The sequence below is a fragment of the Bison bison genome, unplaced genomic scaffold, assembly GCF_000754665.1.
Source record: "Bison bison bison isolate TAMUID 2011002044 unplaced genomic scaffold, Bison_UMD1.0 scf7180017864134, whole genome shotgun sequence".
Taxonomy (NCBI): domain Eukaryota; kingdom Metazoa; phylum Chordata; class Mammalia; order Artiodactyla; family Bovidae; genus Bison; species Bison bison.
The window spans coordinates 5,321,987-5,329,481 of record NW_011494706.1 but is presented as its reverse complement, the minus strand read 5'-3'; positions in this window follow the sequence as shown (position 1 = coordinate 5,329,481).

The window sequence follows — 7,495 nt, the reverse complement described above, 5'->3', positions numbered from 1 at the left end:
GATGGATTGGGAAAAGATGCTGGGAGGGATTGGGGGCAGGAGGAAAAGGGGACAACAGAGGATGAGATGGCTGGATGGCATCACCGACTTGATGGACATGAGTTTGAGTGAACTCCGTGAGTTGGTGACAGACAGGGAGGCCTGGAGTGCTGCGATTCATGGAGTCGCAAAGAGTTGGACATGACTGAGTGACTGAACTGAACATTTTATTTCCATTCTTCACCAGCCTCTTATTCGGATTATTTTTATTATTATTCCACTCACTGTAATAAAATCTTAAATCTAGCTGCAAACTTACTCCCAAATTAGAGCAACATAGTGAAATGTTACTAGCAATTTCAAGGCATGATTTCAGTATTTAACTTTTTATATTAATTCTTAATTTGGTTCCAAGGCTTTGGGAAGAAATTTCTCATTTGCAACTCATACCAGAGGGGCACACTTCCTTACTTTTTGATTGCTGCCAATTTCTCCATGTCACTGATTATAACTCCTAAGCAAATAACTGAATATTTCATTTAAACTTTTGAGAGACATCACAGTAAGAATAAAAACATGAAAAGATGCAAGACAAATGTGGAAGATAATACAGTTTCCTCAGGCTTAACCGGAATAAAAATGTGTGCTCATATTATTTGTTTCATAATATTGTTGACTGTACAATCCCACTGCAGTGAACTGAATTATATCCCCTCAAATAATCCCAATGTGATGGTGTTTTGAGGTGGAGCCTTTGGGGGGAAATTAGGGTTAGATGGGGTCATGAGGATGAGGATGGGGCCCTCATGATGGAATTAGTGGCTTTATCAGAAGAGGAAGAGAGAGAGTGTGCTCTCCCTACAATGTATGGACACTGCAAGAAGACTGCCATCTGTAAGCCAGGAATAGAGCTCTCAGGAGGAACCAAGTTGGCCCAGACCTTGATCTTGGACTTTCCAGCATCCAGAACTGTGAGAAAATAAATTTCTCTTGTTCAAGCAAGCCATACAGTCTATGGTATTTTATTACAGTAGCCCAAGGAGGTTAATGCAACCACCAATTTTACTTTAAAATCTAAATTGTATTTAGCCTGAAGTTAATGAGATAAGACTGTATTAGAGCTTCTAGCATTTAGCAAATGTTTCCTGGTCATTTTCATTACTAATCTTTACCAGCATCACAAATGACATGTCAATATTCTCACCTCCTTTTAATGAAGGATCTTGATGCAGGCAGGGCTATTAAAATAGCATGATAGGGACTTGCCTGGTGGACCAGTAGTTAAGAATTTGCCTTATATTGCAGGAGATACAGGTTTGATCCCTGGTCAGGGAACTAAGATCCCACATGCTGTGGAGCAACTAAGCCAAACCAAAACTTCTGAGCCTGCATGCCCCAACTAGAGAGTCCATGTGCCACGGTGAAAGTTCCTGTGTGATGCAACTAGGAACCAACACAGACCAAATAATTAAACAAAAGTTAAATTTTAAAAAATAGCGTGATTGTTCACCAGATCAGCCATGAGCCAACTCAGAGACCAGACTTCATCTTGGGGATCAGAGTTTGTTTCTTTAGACCAACTCAGACTCAACTTATCACCGAGTCGATGGACATGAGTTTGAGCAAGCTTTAGGAGCTGGTGATGGACAGGGAAGCCTGACATGCTGCAATCCATGGGGTCACAAAGAGCTGAACACGACTGAGTGACGAAACTGAACTGAACTGAACTGAAACTCAACTTTAATGAGTCACATGATTCTGGAAAGGACATTCAGTGCTAAGGAATGAGTGGTATACGTTAAATTTCACCTGTCTCCTTGGCCTTGTATTTTCTTCTGTCAAAGTTCTTGTAGTACCGTATTTCTACATATCAAACTCTCCTGTGCACAGACCATGTCTTATTTGTTGTTTTTCTTCTTTACAGCTGGCAAGGAGCCTGCCACAAAATAAATTTTCATAATTGTTTGGTGAGTGAATAAAAAATTGAATGAGAAGGCTGAACTATCATATGAATATACCATGATAAAGTAATTAAGAGTCTGGACTTCAGAGTCAGGCAACATAGATTTGAATCCCAGTTATGTAATGTCCTGGATAGGTGACAGCAAACTTGCTAAAATTCCTTTCCCCCTCTGTAAGTTGGGACTAGTAGTAGTATTCCATTCAAGTGAGGCCAAAGTAAAGTAATGCATATAAAGGGCTTAACACAGCATCTGGCATAAATTCTCATGAATTATCCCACCTCTGTAAATACCCTCATAAACCTAGACAAGACACTTAACTTCCCTGAGCCTCAATTATCTTCTTTCTATAAAAGAAGGTGGTCTATATAGTTTCTCAAATCTATTCTACCTCTGAAATTATATCTTTTTATAAATTTAATTATATAAACCTAAATCACTGACATTTATAGATCTGAATTTTATGACTTGACTGCTGATATAGCTATGAAACATCACCATGATGGTAGTCAACAGATATTCTAGAGACAGGCAAACTGAAATGCTACGTGACCAGTCTCCAGTCCAGGACAGATTCAGAAAAAGAGATGTTTATGCCCGGTTTGGGCTTCCCTGGGGGCTCAGACGGTAAAGAATCTGCCTGCAATGCAGGAGACCCAGGTTTGATCCCTGGGTCAGGAAGATCCCTTGGAGGAGAAAATTGCAACTCATTTCAGTATTCTTGCCTGGAAAATCCCCAGCACGGAGGAGACTGGAGGGCTACAGTAATGAGGCCACAAAGATTCAGACACGACTGAATGAGTAACACTTCCACTTTTTCTTTTTTTCACTTTTCATGCCCAGTTCAGGAAAATGCTTTTTCCAATGAATTTAAACTGATTCTGTATTTATAATTATCTTAGTTAAGCAAGTTATGGACCTATCTAGGTATACAATATTCATTAAAGTGAATGTTTAATAAGGTAAAAGATATTGATAAAAAATTGTTACAAAATAAACAGTATATATTCAGTATGTACATACACACATGTCATTAGAAATAATGAAAGTCTCTGAGGATATGAAGACTCATAACAGTGGGAGGTATGGTAAAGAATTGAAAGTATATTAAAAGTCTTGAGCTTCAGGTCAAAGGATTGAGTTATGTGTCTCTCTACAAGTACATGATTCCCCAGTACTTCAGATTTTGTGCCTTGTTTAGAAACTATAAATGTGGATGCTATTGCTTGCTCACCAGTTTTTTTGAGAAAATTAAATGAGAAAAAAATATATTAAAGCCTCTAGCCCAGTGCCTATACCCACAAAGTGTTGGAGAAATGTTAGTTATCTTCCACTCCCTGTGTGAGACTCTGCTTAGTAAGGACAAGAAAAATGCAATCCTGCATTCTTTCCCCATAATTTAATTCCATTCCTCAAAATGGCCTCCTAAGGAATACTTCCTTAATAAACCCATTTCTCTCCTGATTTTACAGTAAGGGTCCTCCTGCTTTTTCAGTTTGAAAAACAATAGTTTCACTTCATCACTATATTTCTTCATTTTTATTTAACTCTAAATACTAACGGTCTGGACATATTTTGGTAAAAAGATTGTATGAGGTTCAAAAGGAAAGAGCTACTATAGACACATAATATACAGATTTTTATAATTTTACTCTTTCATCAATATCTCTTTAGGTCATTAAGCAGTTTTCTGAGTCCACTGATAATCACTCCTTATTGCTGAAACATCTTCATTTCCCTGCCCATACACACACTTATTCCCCAGGCCTTCCATGCTTTTTTTTTTCCTAACTAATCATTTATTGACAAAAAGGAAGAGGATGTTTCAGGGACAGAGTAAATTAGAAATGCACAAACCTAAAATTGACTTAATGAGTTACAGTACACTGTTGTACATAAAAACATGAGAAGTCTTTTTTTAATTTCACTGTCTTAATTATTTTATCTAACTAGGGCATTATGTTCCTATTTCTCTTCTAGGAAACTACTCTTCCTTCTCTCAAGGTACAGCAAATTGTTTCCGATGACCTCACAACTACATTATCCATTTCATTGTCCAATGTTCCCTTATGTGGGTATAATAATAATGAAATGCCTGAAACAGCTAAATCAGATGCAACTGCAATTTGTGTACTCCCTAAAATATTAAGATACAGACTTCTCTAATATCCTGTTCTCCTAAATACTATGTATCAAACCACAAACAACAAATTAGCTTAAAAGAGATAATCGCCCCCACAGTCTCAGTTCTGCGAAGTACAGGAAATTGGGGAGGAGGAGCAAGCATCTGAGGGATTTGTTTACTACCATGAAATCCTGCCAGTTCCCCACAATACCTACAAGTCTGGGATATTATGCTAAGCCTTACTCTCAGCTAAAGAAATACAAATTAAGATAATTATAAGGCAGTAACATTGAAACTATGGAGTGCTTAAGAATTGCCGTGAAAGCTTATTCAGTATGGAGATGTTCAGATCCTGTCTCCAAGATACACTTGGACTAGACCTACTAGAAAGCTAGGTTCCTGAAATTTTTAAGAAGTGATTCTGAGGCAGAAGTTTCATGCCTCACTCTTTGAGAAAAATTACTTAATAACACCAAAACAAGCCTGATTAAGTTAGCGAAATAAGCAAAACTTGTAAAATCCAAAATTGGCGGGACTGCAAACAAGGACGTTGCCAATTACACTACGGATTTGCTACAGATTAGAGAACAATGCACACCAGAGGCTACAAAAACAACAAGAGCTTGTTTCTTTCTTTTGGGGGAATCATATCCCAAGGAAATATCCTAGAATATTTATTTTAAAGTTAATATCCAAAGACAGTCAACAAAGTACTATTTACAATACATAAAGTCCAAAACCCTCTACAAATATGACCATTTACTCTTATTTTAAGGAAGCCTTATTATGGCTAAGCAAATAAGATTTATTAACATCAACATATATTATGTGCGGGCTTCCCCTGTAGCTCAGTGCTAAAGAATTCACCTGCAGTGCAGGAGACGCAAGAGACACAGGTTTGATCCCTGATCAAGAAGATCCCCTGGAGGAGGAAATGGCAACCCACTCCAGTATTCTCGGCTAGACATTCCCATGGACAGAGGAGCCTGGAGGGCTACAGTCAATAGAGTTGAGAAGAGCTGGACACTACTGAACAACTGAACACACACATATATTATGTGGATTTTAAAATCATACATGTGTGGGTCATAATGATTCATGGAGACATGTAAATAACATAAGGTGAAACTAGCAGAACACAAAATAGTAATAATCTAATCACTACTTTTTAATAGGGACATAGGGATTATCAAAGATTACCAAAGGGATTAATGACAGAAGAGAAGAGCAGTTTATGAGTATTAGGTATTTTTTTCTATTAAATTATTTGCTTTATAATTTTTTAAGAACACATAATTCTGGATATTCTCAGGCTGAGACAAATGTTGAAATTTTTCTGTATGTCAACAACATGAAGATTAGAGAATGGAAATTTGTAAAAACAACCAGTACCTACAAATGAATTGTGGTAGTACATATAGAGAGAATAATGAGTTTTATATGATCTGATTAAGATCTGAAGTTCCGAATTAATTCTAAAAGATGTTTTGAAACTTACAAATGTTTTTCAAAATGTTTAGGGTAAATTTTAAAAGTCAAATAAACACTAGATTTTATCACTTCCCCTTAGTGTCTTTCATCAGCACGCTCAGTCTCTGTGTTGTGTGTGAGTCTTTGCAACCCCACAGACTGTAGCCTGCCAGATCCTCTGTCCATGGGATCTTCCAGGCAAGAATACTGGAGTGGGTTGCCAGTTGGTAAGCAAATGCTGGTCAAGTTTTTCTTGCCATCATCAAGTCCACCTGGGCTCCATCTCCTAGACTCCCTTCTTCCAGTAATGAATCATGGTTTCAGTGATTCCCATGTATATTGTTAAAGAAAAGGACAGAGGCAGCAGCAAAGATAACCCCCATGATGGCTTAGATCCAAATTGACAGTTTATGTGCAACTCAGTCTTTCGCTGAGATATTTTTTTTTCAAGTCCTTTTAAATCAGCACATTGCCAGAGAGGGGTTGATATTCTTGATAATTTGTTTTAGTGTTTATATGTATATATATGTGTGTGTGTGTGTGTGTATACACACACACATTTGCACTGATATCAAAGTCAGTAGGAAGACGAGTTATTTCAAGTGTATTGACATTTAGCCACTTGGAGGAAAACTGGCAGATTCATTCCAAAATAATTAATTTATGCTGAAAACACTCGGAGGTCTATTTTCCCCAAGCAGCCCTGTGAGCCATGTGCTGCACTGGCGAGGGCAGACTTCACTGGGCACCAACATTGCCTTCCCATCTGGCAACAGGTGGCCACTAATATGAAACATTAAACTAACACTGAAATTAAATCTTTTCATAATCAGTGATTTTGGAGAGTGTATCTGAAAGTCTAAAAACTGCTCATTTTTCTCAACAAGCAAGCCTTCATTCCCAACTCATCAAAAAGAGAAAAAGAGCCACTGGTATCAGCCATAAGGAAGTGAAAATTAAATCACCTGGAAAAGAGAAGTGTAGACCTGGAATCCTCCTGGTTCAACACAGAGCAAACACAGTGATATCCCACAACCATGATGGCACTGCGGGTCCGGTGCTCCATGGGATCCATTTTATCAACTGCTGTCCCAAAGAAAGCCTTGTGGATCCTAAATGGGCTCTTAGGCGTCTAAATGTGGTGACAGGAAAATCAGGCAGAGTGTAGCTCGTACCCTCAACTCTCCATGAAGGAGAAACTTTGATAAAACTGTGACTTCAGCCATTACACACATCAGTTCATGAATCCGGCATGCTCAGCCAGCCATGATCCAAACTCTGAATGGTCAGGAGCCCATATTAAAATCAAGGGTTATTCTGAAGACCCTAGATCCATGCCATTATTGAATTCTGGGATTACATCTTTGCTTTTATCAAAAAGCATTATCCATACAAAGAACACTTACAACTCAACAATAAGAAAAGAAACAGCCTGGCTAAAAAATGGGCCAAAGATCTGAGCAGACAACTCACCAAAGAAGATACACAGATGGCGAGTAAACACATAAAAATATGTCCCACATCACATATCACTGGGTAAAAGCAAATTTAAACAAGATGCTACTAAATAGTTATTAAAATAGTCAAAATTCACAACATCAACAACACCAAATGCTGGAATGGATAAAGAACAACAGGAAATCACTCATCGCTGGTAGGAATGCAAAATGATAGTCACTTTGCATATTACTAAGTGAAAAAACCATAATGGTGTGATCACTCACCTAGAGCCAGACATCCTGGAATGTGAAGTCAAGTGGGCCTTAGGAAGCATCACTACAAACAAAGCTAGTGGAGTTATGGAATTCAAGTTGAGCTATTTCAAATTCTAAAAGATGATGCTGCAAAAGTGCTGCACTCAATATGCCAGCAAATTTGGAAAACTCAGCAGTGGCCACAGGACCGGAAAAGGTCAGTTTTCATTCCAATCCCAAAGAAAGGCAATGCTAAAGAATGCTCA